Raw genomic sequence first — 21,258 nt, forward strand, 5'->3', positions numbered from 1 at the left:
AAAGGCTAATTTTGAGGGCTCTTAGGCATTCCAAAGCCTATAAATACCCTAAAGGAGGAAGAAAGGGACACACAGTATAGGGGGCAAGGAATTACCCCAAGAAAGCCGATTGATCCATATCAGAAGCCGGATTCATCACCAAGATTGAAGATCTCTCCTCAATTTCCCTTCAGGAGTTTTGGGTTTTCTTTATGTTTTGTATTCTTTATTATTCTGAGATGTTTTATTGTTTAGTTATGAACTAAAACCCTTAAATACCTAAGGGGAATGAAACTTAAGACGAATCTTGTTTTTAATTTCTGAATCGTATGATAAATATTTAACTTGTTCTTAATTATGTGTTCTTAGTTCTTGTTTTGATATCCCAGGATACTGATTCAAGATAAGCTCTTGTTCAGAGAAGGAATAGACCCTGTTTAAGAGTACATTTGTCATAATTAAGCAGAGTTGATTGCGCCCCTAGACATAGGGTGACAAGATTTTGCCAGATTAGGGTCAAACCTAATAAGGGGATCCATAGATCGAGTTAATGCAACCCTAGAGTGTTAATTAGAGAAAAGTCTCGGTTATTCAATCTAGGGATTAGATGTTATTAGTCTTGAATAGGGATAATAACATAACTTAAGGGTCTCTACGGAACAAGTTAAATGAATAAATCGTCCGATTCGGAGCCAGAATAACAAGTACAGTCTAGGTGGATTTTTCCTTAGGTATTGCCTTCATTCAATCGATTTTCACAAAAGCAATTTCCCAATTCTATTCTCTGTGAGTTCTTAGTTTAGATAATTAGTTAGTTAAAAAAAAACCTCCTTATTCTTAGGCTAGATAATAAAAAGACAGTCATTACTAGTACTTTTAGTTCCTCTGGGTTCGACAATCCGGTCTTGTTAAAACTATACTACTGTTCGATAGGTACACTTGCCTACATCGCGATAATAGTCAGTTTCAAGAATGAGTAATTATAAATATTTAAAACCTATCTCGAAATCACGCGATCAAGTTTTTGGCGCCGTTGCTGGGGACTAAGATATTAGGAACACTGAATTTTTATTACTTTAGCCATTTAGTTTTCTTGCAATTTAATTTATTATTATTATTATTATTATTATTATTTATTAATTTACTTTTTCTTTCTCTTGGCAGGTTTTTATAGTTTATGACTAGAAGAAACCCGTCAGGACTACTACTTTTTGACGAAGAAATCGATCGTACAGTACGCAAAAACCAAAGAGGAATAAGGCGAAGCTTAAGATACACAGAGAACGAGCAAGATGACGATACTCAAATCCCAGCCGAAGAGATGGCTAAAAACTAAGACAATCAGCTACCTCTTGCAATTGCAGCTAATAAAAAATCCTACTCCACGTACTATGTATGATTATGATAAGCCTTCTTTAACAGGAACTGAATCTAGCATAGTTAGACCTGCTGTAGCTGCAAATACTTTTGAACTGAAACCTAACACAATTCAAATGATACAACAGTTTGTTCAGTTTGACGGTTTGCAGGATGAAGATCCCAACGCTTACTTAGCAAACTTTCTGGAATTTTGCGATACATTCAAAATCAATGGTGTTTCTAATGATGCCATACGTCTTCGGTTGTTTCCCTTTTCATTGAGGAATAAAGCTAAACAGTGGTTGAACTCGTTACCACGAGGGTCAATTACTACTTGGGAACAAATAATCGAAAAATTTTTACTCAATTACTTTCCGCTGTCTAAAACGTCTAAATTACGTAATGATATCTCTTCGTTTGTACAGATGGACTTAGAAACAATGTACGATGCATGGGAGAGATACAAAGGCTTACTGAGAAGGTGCCCTCACCATGGGTTACCGCTTTGGCTTCAGGTTCAAACATTCCATAATGGCTTGAATCCTTTGACTCGACAAATGGTTGACGTAGCTACTGGCGGAACCATCAACAATAAAACACCTAAAGATGCCTATGAGTTTATAGATTAGATGTCACTGAATAACTATCAGTGGCAAGTCATGAGGACTAAGCCAACTAAAGCAGCAGGCATTTATAACGTCGATTCGGTTACTATGCTGTCAAACCAGGTAGAACTTCTAAATAAAAAGATTGATGGTTTTCTTAGTTCTTCACAGGTTTACCCAGTAATGTAGAGCGAAGCAAGTGGAGGTGGACCAAACCATTCGGAATACCAACCTTATGGCTACAACATGGATAACGAGCAATTAAATTACATGGGTAATAATCCTCGACCTCAAAACAATCCATATAGTAACACTTACAATGCAGGTTGGAGGAACTACCCCAATTTCGCGTGGGGCGGTCAAGGAAATCAAAGACCACAACATCCTCCGGGTTTTCAACAACCACCCTACCAATAGGAAAATAAGTCGAACCTTGAAGAAATGCTCTCAAAGTTTATATCGGTGTCAGAAACCTATTTTCAGAACACCGAGAGAGCACGTAAAAATCAACAAACGTCGATCCAAGGGCTCGAAACTCAAATAGGCCAGCTTTCCAAACTAATCTCCAAACGACCACAAGGTAGCTTGCCAAGTAATACTGAACCCAACCCAAGGGAACAGCTTAACACAATTAATATTCAAGATGAAGAAGGATTTGTTGAGCCTGAGCCAGAACCGAGGCAAAAAACTGTGGTAAGCAAAGGTCGAGGTGAGGTAGATCACAATACAAACAAATCAGTGAACGTCGAATGTAAACCTCGTGTGCCATACCCCAACACGACAAGGAAAGACTGCTTAGATGAACAATTTGGTAAATTCCTTAAACTCTTAAAAAAATTACACATTAACTTACCGTTTATTGAAGCCCTGTCGCAAATGCCAAATGTAATGAAATTTTTAAAGGAGATTTTAGCAAATAAGCGGAAGTTGGACAAGGCATCGCATGTGGAGCTAAACACAGTGTGCTAAACTATTTTGCAAAATAAGCTACCAAACAAACTAAAAGATCCAGGGAGTTCTACGATTCCTTGCTTAATTGGTAGTTTAGATGTTAATAAGGCATTAACTAATTTAGGGGCTAGTATCAAAGTCATGCCCTACAAAATGTTTAAAAAATTAGGTCTCGGGAAACCCAAACAGACTAGGATGAGCATTCAATTAGTAGATAAAACTATAAGATTTCCTAGGGGTATTATTGAAGATGTGCTAGTTAAAATTGATAAATTTATATTTTCTGTTGACTTCATTGTTTTATACATAGAGGAGGATAGCAACACTCCTTTAATTCTAGGAAGGCCCTTTTTAGCAACTGCTAAAACAATTATTGATGTTGGCACAGGTGAGCTCACGCTTCACGTAGGAGACCAAACAATCACCCTTCAAGCTCGCAATTCTGGCAACACATCGGAATTGAAGGTGATCATCTAAACCATTCTATTAAAACTGACCATATGATACAACCCACTTTGCAGGAGATAAGTCTGAAGGAAGTACATGAGCTATTCTCGAGAAATAGTAGAGGCCTTGTTCATGAAGATCGAAGACTACAAATCGAGGAGCTAGATGAATGGCGGATGCATAAATCGAGAACACCCGACAAACTGAATCTTCGACAGAACGAGGTCAATACCTTTCCAAATCAACTTAAGGTTGGAGATAGAGTCTTATTAGATGCCACAGATCCCCACATTGTCGCTACCACACTGAATGAAGAAATCCCTCTTACGGTACTCAGCATTTTCCCATTCTGTACGGTAGAGGTGAGTCATCTCAGGTTCGGCACTTTTAAGGTAAACAACACACGTTTAAAACCTTATTTTGATGAGATTGATAGTAGGAATGAGGAGTATAAACTCCTAAAACCACCATGATCATTCAACGGAGAGGTAAGTCAAGCTTAGACTATAAATAAGTGCTTCTCGGGAGGCAACCCGAGCACTAACTGTATTAAATTCTTTAAAATTTAGTATTCGACATCTAACTTACTAATAGAACACTTGAATATAGGTTTTCCACAGAGACACGACAAAGCACACGGGCGTACGTAGGGCTGAGTGAAAATAGGCCAAAGATTTCCATAAACACGGGCTGTGATAAACCGCCACGACCGTGCGACATGGCCATGGTCGAGCCTGCCAAAACAACACGGACGTGTGACACGCCCGTGTGGAAGAACCGTGGGTGAACCTGTTAAAATAGTACCGGCGTGTGACACGCCCGTGTCTAACACCCTTGGTCGAACCTGTCAAATGAACATGGGCATGGGGCTTTCATACACGGGCTTGGAAGAAGCGAACAATACCAGACATGGCCGTGCGACATGGCCGTGTGCACCCACAAGCCCAAGGAACATGGGCGTGTATTAAATGTCAGACGTGCCCAATTCCAAAATTCGCGAATCACACGGGCTGAAAATTGGGGAACACGGACGTGTTCCCTGACCGTGTGCCCCAAGATCTATAAATACCCTACACTATTCACTTTCTTCCCCATTCAAAAACCCTAACCCTAGCTCTGCAAGTCCACACGCACTCCCTGCCACGCCCTTGCGCCGCTTCCCACTCTATTTTTGATGCTCAATTTCTCTCCCCTAGTGTTTGTTTACTCCTTTCACTTCTATTTTACTTATTTCTAATGCATAGTATCAACATAATCTTCCTATCTTTTGAACTATTCTTCATTTTGCTCATTATTCTATCATTTAATTTGCATTCTTAGGTTAGTCATGACATTACTATGCTTATTCTCATGCTATTACCATGCCAATGTCTATCATTTAATTTGCATTCCTAGGATTAGTTATGTGACAGCCCTAACTTGACCCTAGTCGAAAAGTGGTTTCAGGACCACAAAACCGAGTTATAAAAATAATAAATTTTTATATTCTATGCTTATTATATGTGTACATGCATATGTGAAAGTTTCATGCTTTAATTTTGTCTTTTGTATGTGAAATTATTAAATAGGACTTATGTGAAATAATTGTGAAAGGTGATAGGTAATTTTAAAAGGGGTCTATTAATGCATGTCACAAAAAGTTTGGACTTGCATGTCAAATATCTAATTTTTGATTATGGTGGCCGGCCATAATGATTGTTGATGGGTAATATATGTTTAATTAAATATTATAATAAGAATTTGCATTATTTTGAAATAAAATAATAATTAGTAAAATAAGGTAAAGAAAATAAAATTAAAGAATGCTCATCTTTCTTCTTCATTGCCGAAACTAAGAAAGAAAACATTGAAAAAGAAACCAAGGCATTCGGCCATGGCTATTCCAATTTAAAGGTATGCATTGTGATTTTATTTTAATTGATTATGAGATTAAGTTGATAAGTGTATAGTCTAGTTAACCCATAGTTTAGATTCATGAATTCTTGAATAAATAAAACCATTCGGCAAGTAGATAAATTTGTGTTAATTTGATGAGTTTTTGGAAGATGTTTTTATATGTTAAAGTAGCTTAATTGAATAAGTTGAATTCATTGTTGGGAGGTAAGAATGGAAGTTTCCGTATGTATATGTATATATGCACTTTGGAAAGAAGATTTTTGTGTTATTTGAGTTTTTTTTATATATGTGTGTATGTGTATTCGGTCATTAGGAGCAATAAGATGAAATTAAAATGTTGTGGCTTGTTTTTAAGGATGGTTAAATGTTGTTGTTTCATGTTCTTTTGATGAATAATGTTAGATAGGTGAATTTGAACTAAACAAATTAAGCATATATGTGCATTAGATGCTAAGTAGGAAATCGGCTAATATGTTGGGTGTACTATGGCCGATTGTGGACTTGAATAAAATTTAGTAATGTCAGTGCTTTAAATGTGTTATGAACTATTATAGGTTGAATTAGATTGAAGCTTGGTAAAATTGAATAATTGTGGCTTAATTTCTTAATGGCAATTGGCTATTATGGTGAAATGCAAATGTTAATATTTAGTTGCTAGTGTTTGTATGTGTATTAGCCGAAATGGAACTTGAATAATGATTTGAGCTCAATGTGTTGTATTGATATTATGTTTAAGTGAATTTATAGATATATATGATGAAATCTATTGGTGATATACATGCTTAAATAACATGTAAGAGTAATTTTGGCTTGTTAAATATGTGGTACTTGTATGGCAAATTGTATAAACATGATGTATTGAAGTTACCCTATAAGGTCGAAATGAGTAATTAAATTATTAGTGTGTATGTATTTTTATTCATTGTAACTTGGCATGTGAAATGGGTGTATGATAGTTTATATGTGTGCTTAAGGTGATGTGATAAAATAATTAGGTATATGGTTTGGTTTCATTATTGAGTATAAGGGTTAAGTACTTTAAAAGGCCTTTGATGTTCGAATTGATTAAACAAATTCATTTGTTTAAATTAAGCTCAAGAGCAAAGAGGAACTAGTCCAGGTAAGGGAAAGGAGAAAGCGATCGAATAGCCTATCCGCAACTGTTCAAAAATATCCGAGGTAAGTTTTGTGTAATTATAATTATTAGATAATTGATGTAATGAGATAAGCATGATAAATGAATTGCAATCTATTGTCTCTACTTGAGTAAGGTTGTTTAATAAATAACTTGAGTATATGGAATGTAATCGAATGGATATTAGGAGTTAAGCTGAGATAGTGAAATGGTTATGTGTTCTTGAGTAAAAGTGTTGAACCGAAAGTTATATTGAAAGTGTGTTTTCGTTGGGTGCTTATACTTGAATGAAGAAAGTGAAGTACAAATGTGATATGTTATATGAGCCGAATTATCATGTGGATAAATACGCTTAGCTCTCGATATATTGTATATCCGGGTTAAATATCGCAGGCTTCGTGCTGGTAAAGTATATCCGGGTTAAAGCCCGCAGGCTTCGTGCTGGTAAAGTATATCCGGGTTAAATCCCGCAGGCTTAGTGCTGGTACTATATCCGGGCCTAAAGTCCCGCAGGCTTTGTGCTAGTAACTGGATTCGGGTTTCGAAACCTAGCAGGCTTAACGCCGGTGATTTGAATGAGATTTCAAGTTCAAATGATCAAAGCAAACTATTATCGAATATGTATGATACATGGAAATGACCAGGTACGTATTATATATTGATATGTGAATTGATTGCAAAGTGAGTCATTAGTATCAAACAACGATAAAATTGTGTGAATGATTAATATATCTATGAGTAAGAGAAATGACCTATTCGATCGATGTCTGCCATTATATGAAAATATGTGAATTAAATTAGTTGTATGAGCCATAAAGTAAAGTGAAGCATGTGCTGAAAATTTCTTTGTGAATTTATATTCGGCCAATAGTCTTTATGTGTAGTATAATTGTGGATATTCAGCCTAGTGATTGTAATTAGAATACGAGTTTGGTAATATTCATTGTTTGATTTAAGTGACGTGTTTTAATTGTTGAAAGGATTAAAACTTACTAAGCATAGTAATGCTTACTTTGTTGCCTTAATTCTTTGTTTTATAGATTTTGTTCGTCAGCTATGGTCTCGAGATCTCAAAGTCAAAGTCGTCCACACTATCTAAGTTTTTTTTTGGTACTTTAGTAGTTAAATTTCGATATTGGCATGTATAGGCTTAACTTTTTGTTGTTTAATAATTAACTTTTTGATGATGTATATATGTTTAGCCATGAGAAAATGGCTTGATAAGTTACTATATGTGTTCCAAATTTTTATTGTGAATGTGTGGTTGAGATTTAATTAATGTTTTAAATTTCTGATGTGAATTGAACTTAAGAAATGAATCACTATACCTAATTATCTCGATATGACCCCTTTTGTATATGGTAATACTCTTTAACCCTCCGACGACGGGTACGGGTTAGGGGCGTTACAAGTTATCATACATTTCGTGTTGAATCGAGATTAGGAAAACCTCATACCCATTGCATTTATATTCTCATTCTTATTGTTATTGTGGTTGAGTTTGCTTTATATTAGTAGTCTTGGCTGAAATAAGTTAGTTCAAATTCATGACTTTTTACTTCTTCGAATTTGTTTACCTATCATTATTATTCATTTATCTATTACTATTATTGTTTATATTACAGGCTTTTAATGTCGTCTTCATGAGGAAAGAAGGTCGCTGTCCCTATTTCGAAGAAAAGGAAGGGAGCGTCATCCTTCGTGGGTCTAACCGTGAAAATTTGTCACCCTCTCCTTCAGTTTCCCCGAGGGCCTCAAGAAGAACTTTTCCAAATCCTTCGAGCCCGACCTTTAATTGCGAGCCACTGCATCGACTAGACTGCTGTAGAACAAGTTTAGTTGGCTGATGTGATTCTGGCCCTCCTAACCACCGACCCTTGGGAGCTGTTCTTTGTGATTATTGAGCCAACATACCTCGAGCTGACGATGGAACTATGCTCAACGTTCAATTTTCAGACAGTAATGACGAACTACGATAACCCCGGCACAGTCTAGTTTTCCCTAGGCGGGTTAGTCCGCCAGCTAAGCGTCCCAGAGTTTGGTGCTGCACTGGGCTTATATATAGAGAAGTTCAAAGAGGAGAATGACTTACATGCTCTAAGCCGCCACATCCATCGTTCTCCTTTACGATGCTGGGACGCACTAGTACTGGGTGGGGCCACCTACAATCCCAACCGCTCTAAAGCATCGGCTCTCCCTCCCTCTCTAAGGTACCTACACGCCATTTTGGCTCACACAATTATAGGGAGGCGAGAGAGCACCAGCGTCGTCAACACTCAAGACGCCTACTTCTTATGGCGCATGTTGCACGAGAAAGTCATCGACCTCGCCTATTTCATTGCCCTCACAATTCAGCACCAAACGGAGCGGCATCGGAAGGGGGTTATCTCTATTGGCCACTACGTGACCCTGTTGGCTCGACACTTCGGGCTCTTTAGCATCGCAGCCCAAGAATCATCCCTTACCCTCATCGGCCAGATGTCTCCACAAGGCATCTCGAGCATGCTTAGCATGAGGATGATCGAGAGGCACCGCGGAACCTACCCTCCCCAATATCGTCTCACCCAATCTACCGAGGAGGAAGCTTATGAGGACATTCCTGATGATGTCCCTCCACAGCACGAGGACCCATCGACTCGGCCACTACCACCCTCTCGTCCAGTTCATGCGGCGGCTTTATATGCTGACATCTTTGAGCGCCTAACTCGATTCGAGCAACAATGTTTTCAACATTTTGACAACATTGATGTTACTCTACAGCAGATTTGTCAGCACCTCTACATCTCATCGCCAGTCCCACCTCGCGAACCATCCAGTGATGAAGATGTTTAAAAAAATTATTTATTATTTTATGTTTTTCAATTTTATTACAAGTACTTTTTTTTTATTTTTAGTTGATCTTAGAATTTTATTTTTAATTATCAATTTCGGTTATTTCTTTATGAGTAATTCTTCTTCCTACTATCTCTTAAAAAGTTCCTAATTTTATCACAGTTATATAGAGCTCCTCAGCACATCATCGCATAGGAACTAAAAACTCCATCGGGAAAGGTTCTCTACGACTGCCATGTCCTGATCGACCAAGACCATAGCTACCACTAGATATAATATTCTTTTGGCGCAGGACTTATAGACTAATGAACCTATACGATTGCTAGAGTATCCTCCTCCACTCTCGAACCGATTACTCTCCAAACCTCCAGTTCGAGGAATTCATCATTCAGGAAGTTTCACTTCTCTCCATATCTTATTTTTATACTCTAATATCTATCTTTGTACATCAAGGACAATGTACATCTTAAGTGTGGGGGGATATTTATTTCATTATCAGAAAAATCCCTAAATGACTACCTTGTTCTCTTGAAAAGCTCTCATATTATATTTAGGATAAATTTTGATTGATTTATGATTTTTGTTGATATATCTTGAATTAAAACATAGGCATTTATGCATTGATTGTTTAAACTTCAAGACATTAGAGAGTCAAGCATGATAAGTTGATTTTTAAGAATTTAAAATCTTAGGTTGTTTCCCCAAAGTTTAGGTATTAGTTTGAGTTGGAATTCACAAGTTTTAAACATTAAAAAGCCATAATTATTGTGAGATTTTTGAGCCTTTTGAGCATCATTGATTCTTTCATGCTCACTTTTATTATTGCTTGGAGTGCGTCAGTATTGAACTGTTATTCTAGAACTTGCTTGATTATGCATGTCGAGACCACACCATTTGATTTTATATGTCAAAATGATTAAGGCACTTAGGATTAACCCACTCATGCCATGAAAAGCCTACCTCCACGATTAACCCCTAGTAAACCCCCTTGAACCTAACAAGCCATTTCTTGTATTACCCTTAATACTAACCCTTAACCCATTATTGTTGAAATCCCCTAAATTAATCCATATTTTTGTCGAGATTTGAGTTGAACAAATTGCTTAGCTATGTCTTGTTCTTAATAGTTAGTCTATGTTATTTAACTTGTTCTTAAAAAAAAAATTATGTATACATATTAGTAATTCCATATTCTGAAAAGAAGCGCTGTTGTACGCAAGTGATGATTAACTCTTTTTCTAGTTAGGCAATTTTCCAATTCAATCTCAATTCTAACCCTTTCTTTCAACTTGTGACCACACCCCCTAACCAAGCCTCATTACAACACTCTAAAGATCTTTTGATTGATGTATCATCTTAAATTATAGTGGTGGAGATTTGATTCTCATGCAAGCCTATGGTAATGACCTTTCATTATTGACTATTGAGTGCTTCATTTATTGTTCTTAAACACCTCGAGTGATTTGAGTGATTTTTTAGTGAGGATGTGAAACTCTGTGATATTCTGAATCGAAGATAAATGCTCAACTTCGAATGTTTGAAACTTTTACGTTCTTTTAGTTGAATTCTCAATGTATGATTACCTATGGATGAATTTGAGATATTATCGATAGAAATTATAAGTTGAGAAGAATTTATTTTGATTATGAGTTGAGAATTTTGCTTGAGGACAAGCAAATGCTTAAGTGTGGGTGTATTTGATAAACCGTAATTTATACATATTTTTATCCCATGTTTAACACATTTTATGGATGATTTCCCATTAGAATTGGTGAATTCGATGCTCCTAATGCTTTAATTTCATGTTTTATACCTAGGAGAGCATAGGAAAGCGAAAGGAACGAGAAACGGGCCAAAAACGGAGAAAATCAACGTGGCCTGAACTGCCTCACACGGGTAGACCACACGACAGTGTAAATTTGGCAGGCTCAAACACGGCCTGAAGTAATCGAACACGGGCGTGTCCCTGCCGAGCCCAAATTGAGTCCAATTCAGAAAAGGCTAATTTTGAGAGCTCTTAGGCATTCCAAAGCCTATAAATATACCCTAGAGGAGGAAAAAAGGGACACATAGAATAAGGGGCAAGGAATTACCCCAAGAAAGTCAATTGATCCATCTCAGAAGCCGGATTCATCATCAAGACTGAAGATCTCTCCTCAATTTCCCTTCAGGATTTTTGGGTTTTCTTTATGTTTTGTATTCTTTATTATTCTCAGATGTTTTCTTGTTTAGTTATGAACTAAAACCCCTAAATACCTAAGGGAAATGAAACCTAAGATGAATCTTGTTATTATTTTCTGAATCGTATGATAAATATTTAACTTGTTCTTAATTATGTGTTCTTAATTCTTGTTTTGATATCCTAGGATACTGATTCAAGATAAGCTCTTATTCAGAGGAGGAATAGACCCTGTTTAAGAGTACATTTGTCATAATTAAGCGGAGTTGATTGCGCACCTAGACATAAGGTGACAAGATTTTGCCAGATTAGGGTGAAACCTAATAAGGGAATCTATAGATCGAGTTAATGCAACCCTAGAGTGTTAATTAGAGAAAAGTCTCGATTATTTAATCTAGGGATTAGGTGTTATTAGTCTTTAATAGGGATAATAACATAACTTAGGGATCTCTACGAAACAAGTTAAATGAATAAATCATCCTATTCAGAGCTAGAATAACAAGTACAGTCTAGGTGGATTTTTCCTTAGGTATTGCCTTCATTCAATCGATTTTCCCAAAAGCAATTTCCCAATTCTATTCTCTGTGAGTTCTTAGTTTAGATAATTAATTATTAAAAAAAGACCTCTTTATTCTTAGGCTAGATAATAAAAAGACTGTCATTACTAGTATTTTTAGTTCCTTTGGGTTTGACAATCTGGTCTTGCTAAAACTATACTACTTTTCGATAGGTACACTTGCCTACATCACGATAATAGTCAGTTTCAAGAATGAGTAATTATAAATATTTAAAACATATCACGAAATCACGTGATCATGATATAATGAGCATGTCTCACATGCCAAAGTGAAAACTGATTTTGTGGCCATATCACATGCATGGGGTGAGATATGTGAAAGGTTAAAAAATGTGTAGTTTATTTGCAAAAGTGGTGGCTTGTCCACAATTTGATTTTGTGGCAGTTTATCTGCATTACCGTGACATTGTTCACAACTTGGGGTGTTATCGGATGGATGAGTTCGGGGAAACTCGATTGTGGTGTGTAGCGGAGATGGGTAGGACCGTTTTTATAAAATTTGCATCATTTTACGAAATGTGCATTAACATGATCATGCATAGTATAAATGTGAAATATTGAGTTATATGAAACTGATATGATTATTCTGATTGTATATTGTATATGTTCATATGTTTGTGATTGTGTTTATGTTAATCTCACACCGGGCTAAAAAAGTTCACCCCGTTAGTGTTATAATCTTTCAAGTAACACTTAGACATAGGACTTGGAGCCTCTCAGATATTTTTACCTTATGAACATTTTTATGAATTTTAAAAGCTGTTTGGATTTTGGTTTGTAGACTTTGGACATTACTTTTTATTTTGGGATGTGGTTTGTTTTTAAAACTTTAGAACTATCATACATGCATGCAATTTATAAGATTTCAAGTATTTTTAAATTATAAAATTTATCTAAACTATATATGATTTTACTTGGTTTTTTTAAAAAAACAATAGCTCATAAATTTTCTAAATAGTTTTATTGAAATTCACTGCTAAGTTCTTCCAAAACCATTTTTATAATTATAATGCAAAATTCTTTATTTTAAATAACTTAAAACGATATTTCAATAAATGTTTCTTTTTTGAATAAATATATTATTAAGTATTTTTAAAAAATAAATAAAATTATTCAATCTTTAAATTTTTAAGTTTTCTCAAAACAACTCAAATCTTGTTATTTTCAAGAAGCAAATAAATTCGAGTGTCGTTAATGTAATTTCCGAGATTCAGCCATAACGTCTAGCCTAGGTTTGGGGTGTTACAAACTTAATGACCAGAATTGAGTTAATACGCCTTCTAATAGTCTCCTATATACTCACAAGGTATATTAGCTCACCCTTAGGCGTCATTCAGTCCCTGAAGTAAAAAAAAGACTCGAATAACACATTTTATTACACTTAACTAAATTTGTTGAAATGTAATTAAAACATTACTAAAATGCTTATGCTCAAGCTCCTAAAGTGTGAAAACTAGTTTAATCTACTGCATCGAATTTCGATAGATCACCTACTTGCTCTGAACTTACTCTATATGCCTTACTTCTATAAATAGTAGTCGAACATTAGGTCTTCGACGGGTGGGATGTTACAACTCTCCCCCACAAAGGAAATTTCGTCGTTGAAATTCATACCTGAAAATAACTGAGGGTTTTTATCTTTCATTAAGCTCTATCTTTACTAGGTAGCTTCTTCAGTGTTATGATTCCTCCATAAAACCTTAACCAAGGGAATTCTTTTATTTCAGACCTCCTTAACTTCTCTGGCTGGAGTACATACGGGCAATTTGGTTTATTTATTTTATTTAATTAATTTTTTATTTTTGTATTTTCTTTTCAAGTGTTTATGAGTATTGATTGAATCATCAAATTACTCCTTGTAGACTTTGAAATCAAGTGGAAATTTAGACAAAGGAGACGAGAAACATTAGCCCAGAGAAAAGCCGCAAAAATGGACCCGGAAAATTGAAACGAAGTTCAAGGGAATGGAGATGCTAATGCTCGTAATCCAATCCGTGTTGCTGATGACAGGGATCAAGTTATAAGGCACTACACTATGCCATTTTTAATGAACTTCATCTAGGGATTAGAAGACTTGAGATCGAGGCACCACAGTTTGAATTAAAGCCTATGATGTTTCAGATGCTTCAGATAGTGTGCCAATTTAGTAGAATGCCCACAGAAGATCCGTACCTTCACCTTCCACTGTTCATGGGAATGAGTGATTCCTTCAAGTTAGTTGGTGTAATTGAAGACACATTGAGTTTGAAGTTGTTTCCATACTCATTGTAAGATGGAGCACGAATTGAGTTTGAAGTTGTTTCCATACTCATTGCAAGATGGAGCACGAGCATCGCTTAATTCATTGGCACCCAGTTCAGTTTCTACATGGCAAGAATTAGCAATTTGCTTCCTAGTTAAGTATTTCCATCCTAGCAAAAATGCTAAGTTGTAGAATGAGATCACTACTTTTCAAAAATTGGATGATGAATCCTTATACGAGGCATGGGAAAGATTTAAAGAGCTACTATGAAAATGCCCTCACCACGGTATTCTGCATTGCATCCAGATGGCGACATTTTATAATGGTCTCAATGCACACTAGGATGGTGGTAGATGCTTCTGTGAATGTTGCTCTCCTTTCTAAGTCTTATAATGAGGCTTATGAAATTATCAAGAGAATAGCTAGTAAAAACTATCAGCGACTGTCCAATCAAGCAGTTTTCGGAAGACGAGTAGCAAGAGTACATGAAGTGGATGCACTCACTTCACTTGCAACTCAAGTATCTTTAATTTCTTCAATGCTTAAGACTTTTTTTCCTAACAGACTGAATAATGTTGCAGCTCAGTTGCTGTAACATCCCTAACCCCTATTCGTCGCCAGAACAAAGGTCACGGAGTATTACTGGAGTATACAGATCAATTACAAAAAAAATCATATAATTTACTATTCATATTTGAAATTAATCATATCGTCCCTTTATTGGGTCCTTAAGGCCCAAAATACACGCTAGAATCAAATCAGCACTAAACCAGAAACACGAAATTTTTTTCGCAAAATTTCAAAATTTTTCTTAGGTGCAGGGGACACGCGCCCGTGTGGTCAGGCCGTGTAGTTGACACGGGCAAGTGACACGCCCGTGTATTAGGCTGTGTGGGCATTCGATGTGAGGCACACGGCCGTGTCCCTACCCATGCTCAAATTAGGGTAGCTACTAACTTGGGTCACACAACCAGCCGCACGACCATGTGTTGGCCTGTGTGTTTCACACAGCTGAGGCACAGACCCATGTCTCTGCCTGTGTGACCAATTCTGAGCATTCTGTTTCTATATTTTTTGGATGTAGGGGACACACGGCAAAACCACATACCCGTGCGCATGGCTGTGTGTCAAACACAGTTAAGACACGCGCTCGTGTGTCTATGGAATGAAAAAAGGTGCAAATGTAGACAATCGCAACAAGTAATAAAGTGACAAGTAAATGTCTACCCACAGGGACTGTGAAAAGAATTATTTACGAATGCAATTTAAAACATTTTGGTAAAAAAAAAATTCGTTTTGAAAAGTGTAATATCCCGAATTAGGGCCTAATCGGAATAGTGGTTTTGTGACCACAAATCCGAGATAGAAATAATTATTTTATGATTATTTTGAGGTCTATGATATGATTGCATGATTGTGTGAGAATTTCGTGAAGAAATTCTATGCATAAAGTGCTTAATTTGAAGTTAGGGACTAAATTGAATAAGTTGCAAAACTTGCATTCTAGAAGTTTTTGGTATGAAATTGCTTTGAAATATTAATTAGGAGGTCTTAAATAGCAATTTGACCAATTTCAAAGTTTATGGACAAATATTGGACATGAATGGAATTTTTGGAAAATTTAGTAGTAAGGGCATTTTGGTCATTTAGGGGTAAAATGAATTAAAATACAAAATTAAAAGCCAATTTTGCTCATCTTCTTCACCATGGACGTGTATACCAAGGGAGACTCCATGGATAGGGTTTCCAAGCTTCCAAGCTCGATTATGAAGGAAATCGAGATTCGGGCTTAAATCGGGAAAATATAAGGTTATTGACTAAAATGGTAAATTGTTGTTTCTGGATCGAGGTAAGTTCGTATGATAATAATAATACAATGTTATGTTTGAATTATATTTCTTATTGTTATTGCATATATTTTATGATTTAATATATTGGAAAAGTTGATGGAATGGTGTTTATGATGTGGAAATATAACATGAAAGAATGTTACATGAAATACAAGAAAATGAAGATACATGACAAGTGATTTATGAAATATGTGATATATGTTATGTAAATTCTTAAAAGCTGATTTAATATTTGAGTTGTGTCTTATTATACTATGAATGGACAATTGGTACTATGGATAGTGAGATCGACTTCGAGTAAATTCGTACATAAATAATCTATCGATTCTTTTTATGTTATTATATTTTGATATCATATAAAATGTGGCTGCCTATCAAATGGTTATTTGATGTAAATTATGAATTTAAATTGATTACGGACAATTTAGTAAAATGTTGAAAGGTGAGGAATTTCCCGATTGAACCTTCGGAATAAAAACGATACGAATGATCTATTGTGAGGTCGCATGTGTAATACTAAGTGCAGGCTACTATGCGTACCCGAAAACTGTGATCACATGTGTAGTACTAAGTGCAGGCTACTACGTGTACCGGATAATTGGTCGCATGTGTAGTACTATGTGCAGGCTACTATGCGTACCAGATAGCTTTGGCTACAAGTGTGAAAATATGTGCAGGCAATTGAGTATCAGTTATTATTCCGAAGAGTTCAACGGGAAAATCGATTAAGTAAAAATACAATTGAACATGATTATATGATAAATAAGTGTAGGTATATGTTTATGAAAAATTATGAGCAATGTGCTCGATGATTGGGTGAATTTCGATAAGGCAAAATGGATTAAGTGGAATTATGTAAGAATGAATTTTAGTGGTAAAACAGTGTTGGACAGCAGCAGTTGTATGACTTTGAAAATTCACTAAAAATTGTGGAAGTTGAATAAAAATGCAAATGATATATGAAAATAAATCTTAATGAGTTTGTTTTCACATGAAAGAAACAGGGGAAGTAAAAGAATTCTATATTGTGTGATATTTGAATTCTTGTGAAACAGGGTCTGAATGAATTCGAGATTCCCTGTTCTGAATTTAGAAATTCACCATAAATTGTAAAAATATTATTAAGAGTCATACCTTGAATGGATGGATTCCTTATTGAGTCTATGTTTAAGGGAAATAAACTTCATGGTCGTTGGAATTCTGTAAAAGGAGAAATTTGGTTCGTAGTGCACAGAGGTCAGAGTAGTCGTACTCTGAAACAGGGGAGACTTTAACTAATAAATTGTACTAATTGACTAAACCAAAAATTCTGGAAATTTTATGGAAGAAATATATATGAATCTATTTTCAAGGAAAATTAACGAAACTAAATTTGGAGTTTTGTAACTTCAGATATGAATGATTTAGTAACTGTAACTCGATAACACATCTTAACCTGAATATGTGTAATTGTACAATTATAGTGTTTTATCTTGAAAAGCATGGTAGTAATTGCTTATTATTTTCATATGAACTCACTAAGCGTAAAGCTTACCCATCCTCTCCATTTCTTTAGTATTGGCAGGTCGGCTCGGGGTTGGAGATCGTCGGAGGCAAAATCACACTATCAAACTATCATTTTGGGAAAATTAATTCAAATATTAGAAATATCAAGTGAGTGGCATGTATAGGAAGTTGGTTTGTGATATGTATTTTATTATGATTTTGACCTTACGATCGATCGCATTGAGTTATCATATATGATCATGAGATGTGGTCCTTATCCATTATGGTTTATAAGTTTAATTAATCGTGCCATGTCCTACGTTTTGATGTGATGATATAGTTAGCTTTGGTTGTTATGCATGCGTTCGAAAAGTTTTGAATCAAATGAAATTTTATGGCCCGTTTTTCGTCTATGTGTATTGTTAAGTCTGGTAATGCCTCGTACTCTGTTCCGGCCTTGGATACGGGTAAGGGGTGTTACAAAAAGGGTGATTAAAAATGAATAAGATTTTAAACTAAATAAAAATAAAAGTTCTAATACAATATTTCAAAATATGATTTAATCAAGATGACATAATTGTGTTTGTAACACCCCTTACCCGAGATCGTCGCCGGAGTCGAGCACGAGGAGTTACCAGACTTATCTTACTTGTTCGGGGCATAAAAATTTTTTTTTTAAGAAAAAATTTAATTTGCTCACATTCATCCAATAAATCCCTAAAACATGCAATTGGAACGGTTCGGGACCAAATCGAGAACATTAAAAATTTTTCGATTATTTACACAAATCAAAACAATTTATTTCACTATTCATAATAAAATTGTCCTTCTGCATAATAGTCACTAAATTAATTATAACTTGAGTTAAGAAACTCAAATTTTAAATCTGTAAATTTTCCCTAAAACTATACTCATATATCTTTTTACCATAATTTTTCCAGAATTTTTGGTTTAGCCAATTAGTACAGTTTATTCATTAAAGGTTCCCCTGTTTCGCAGTTCAGCGGACCTAACCTCTCTACACTAAAAAATGATTATATCATTATAAAGAATTTGGATAATGTTTTTGTTTGTTTCTAATGAAAATAGAAGGAATCTAGAAATATAAATTACGACTTACAATTATTTTTTTACAATTTCTAGTGATTTTCCAAAGTTGGAACAAGGGATCACGAAGTCACTCTGAGCCAGTCTTACAGAAATTTAAATATCTCAGAATATAGACCTCCTTTGCTTGCTCTGTTTCTTTCCTATGAAAATAAACTCAATAAGCTTTAACTATATATCTCATTCACCATTTAATTCCATTTCTACAATTTTTATTTATTTTTCAAATCCACGTCACTATTGTTGTTTCCTAACTGTTCCGTGGCCAACTCTTACTCTTTCATAATTTCTTTGCATCAAACCTCATTTTGGCATACATAATACCAAAACATGTTATTATTTTGCTATATCATAAGATAATCATTACCAAGTATTCACATGTCATTCTTTAATCATATCATAAGGACATATACACACAATAGCCAAGTCCCTATAGATGCCATAACTTAAGATATTTCTAGTGAAAAAATACCGAGATAGCTCGTTGATAGTGTAAGGCGATCTCCGACGTCCTTACGATTTTCCGAGTTGGCTTTGCGATACTATAAAAAAGAGAGAAAAGAAAGGGAGTAAGCATAAAGCTTAGTAAGTTTGCATGTAAATAAATAACAACATTCTAAATGAATTATCAAGATAACCTGAGCCTAATGTCATGACATTTGTATCCTATACATTCCTAAGGTTCAACCGGGACTTTTTAAGTATCATTTCTCCATCAATTCTTACTTGAATCATCAAGGAATAAGTTTGTAAAATAAATATATAGACGCTGAAAAATAACATCATTAATTATAAATAATAAAACATTGCATTTATTTACTGCAAACTTACCTCGATACAAAATACGATCAAATATTTTGATTTAGTCCTCAACCTTTTCCTTTCCTTGGTCAAACCTCGAATTTTGTTCTTATTGATTATGAAGCTTGGAAGCTTGACAAAACACTAGCTATGAAGAACCATTGAAATTTCGGCCTAATGAAGAAGATGGACACATTTTGCCATCTTTTTTCCCTTTTTTAATCTTTTAATTACCAAATGACTAAAATACCCTTCATTAAAACCTTAGTTGTTTTTATCTATGTATGTCCATTTTTGTCCATGAAAACCTAATGGTCTAATTACCATTTAATGACCTATACTTCAATTATACTCTTCACTTTAATCCTTTAGTATCTAAAACTCATATTTATCAACTTTTGCAATTAAGCCCTAGTAGGCAAATTAAGCATGCTCTCTATAAAATTTTCCATCGATACTCTAACACATGCATCTAATCAGTCAGTAAATTATAAAAATTAATTGGAATAAACTTTTCTATCTCGGATCTGTGGTTTCGCAACCACTGTTCTGTTTAGGACCTATTTTGGGTTGTTACATTTCTCCCCCCTTTAGGGATTTTCGTCCTCGAAAATCTTACCTGTGAAAATATTTGAATACTATTTTCACATAACCTCTTTAGGCTCCCATGTAACCTTGTCTACCCCATGCCTATTCCATAATACTTTCACATGTGCAATACTTTTGTTCCTTAGTTGATTGACCTCTTATGCTACAATCTTTATCGGTTCTTCACCATAAGTCATATCTTGCTGAATCTCAACCTCTGTATGTGAAATCACATGTGAAGGATCTGAATGGTAACGACGTAACATGGACACATGGAACACATCATGAATCTTCTCTAACTCTTGCGGCAAAGCTAACCGATATGCTAATGGTCTAAGTCTTTCAGTCACCTCAAACGGTCCAATAAAACGTGGACTTAGTTTTCCTTTCTTGCCAAATCTAAAGACTTTCTTCCACGAGGATACTTTCAAGAACATTTTGTCACCAACTTGATACTCAATCTCTTTTCTTTTCAAGTCTGCATAAGACTTCTGTCTATCTAAAGCTTCTTTCAAGCAATCTCTGATAACTTTCACTTTCTCTTCAGTTTCTTTAACTAAATCAACCTCGTAAATATGATTTTCTTTAAGCTTTGTCCAATACAAAGGTGTGCGACATTTACGTCCATACAAAGCTTCATAAGGTGCCATTTTCAAACTCGATTGGTAATTATTATTATAAGCAAACTCTACCAACGACAAATATTTCTCCCAACTACCTTGAAATTCTAAGACACAACATCTGAGCATATCCTCAAGTATCTGAATAACTCTCCCTGATTGACCATCGTTCTGAGGATGGAAAGCTGTACTAAAACTCAACTTTGTGCCCAAAGCTTCCTGTAACTTCTTCCAAAATCGCAAAGTGAATCTCAGGTCTCTGTCTAAAATAATCGATAACGGTACTCCATGTAGTCTGACTATCTCTAAAATATACAACTTGGCCAAATTGTCAAGTGAATAATCCATACGAACTGGAATAAAATGAGCTGACTTCGTTAGCTTATCAATCACAACCCATACTGCATCTTTCTTTCTCGGTGTCAACGATAATCCTGTCACAAAATCCATGGCAACTTGGTCCCATTGCCACTCAGGAACTAACACAGGCTGCAATAAACCTGAGGGTACCTGATGTTCGGCTTTTACATGCTGACGAATCAAGCATCTAGAAACAAACTCTGAGATATCTCTCTTCATTCCTACCCACCAATACATTTTCTTCA

General features: G+C 35.3%; 2 non-coding genes across 2 annotated transcripts; both read right to left on the reverse strand.

Moving 5' to 3' along the window:
- Positions 1-1,730: 1,730 nt before the first annotated feature.
- Positions 1,731-1,837, reverse strand: LOC128285792 (small nucleolar RNA R71). Its single transcript, XR_008276341.1, has one exon. It is a non-coding gene; the product is annotated as a small nucleolar RNA R71 (small nucleolar RNA).
- Positions 1,838-14,385: 12,548 nt separating this feature from the next.
- On the reverse strand, positions 14,386-14,492 carry LOC128285985 (small nucleolar RNA R71). The gene has a single exon (XR_008276532.1). It is a non-coding gene; the product is annotated as a small nucleolar RNA R71 (small nucleolar RNA).
- Between the last annotated feature and the right edge of the window lie 6,766 nt (positions 14,493-21,258).

Source organism: Gossypium arboreum, chromosome 12, assembly GCF_025698485.1.
Source record: "Gossypium arboreum isolate Shixiya-1 chromosome 12, ASM2569848v2, whole genome shotgun sequence".
NCBI classification, from domain to species: Eukaryota; Viridiplantae; Streptophyta; class Magnoliopsida; order Malvales; family Malvaceae; genus Gossypium; species Gossypium arboreum.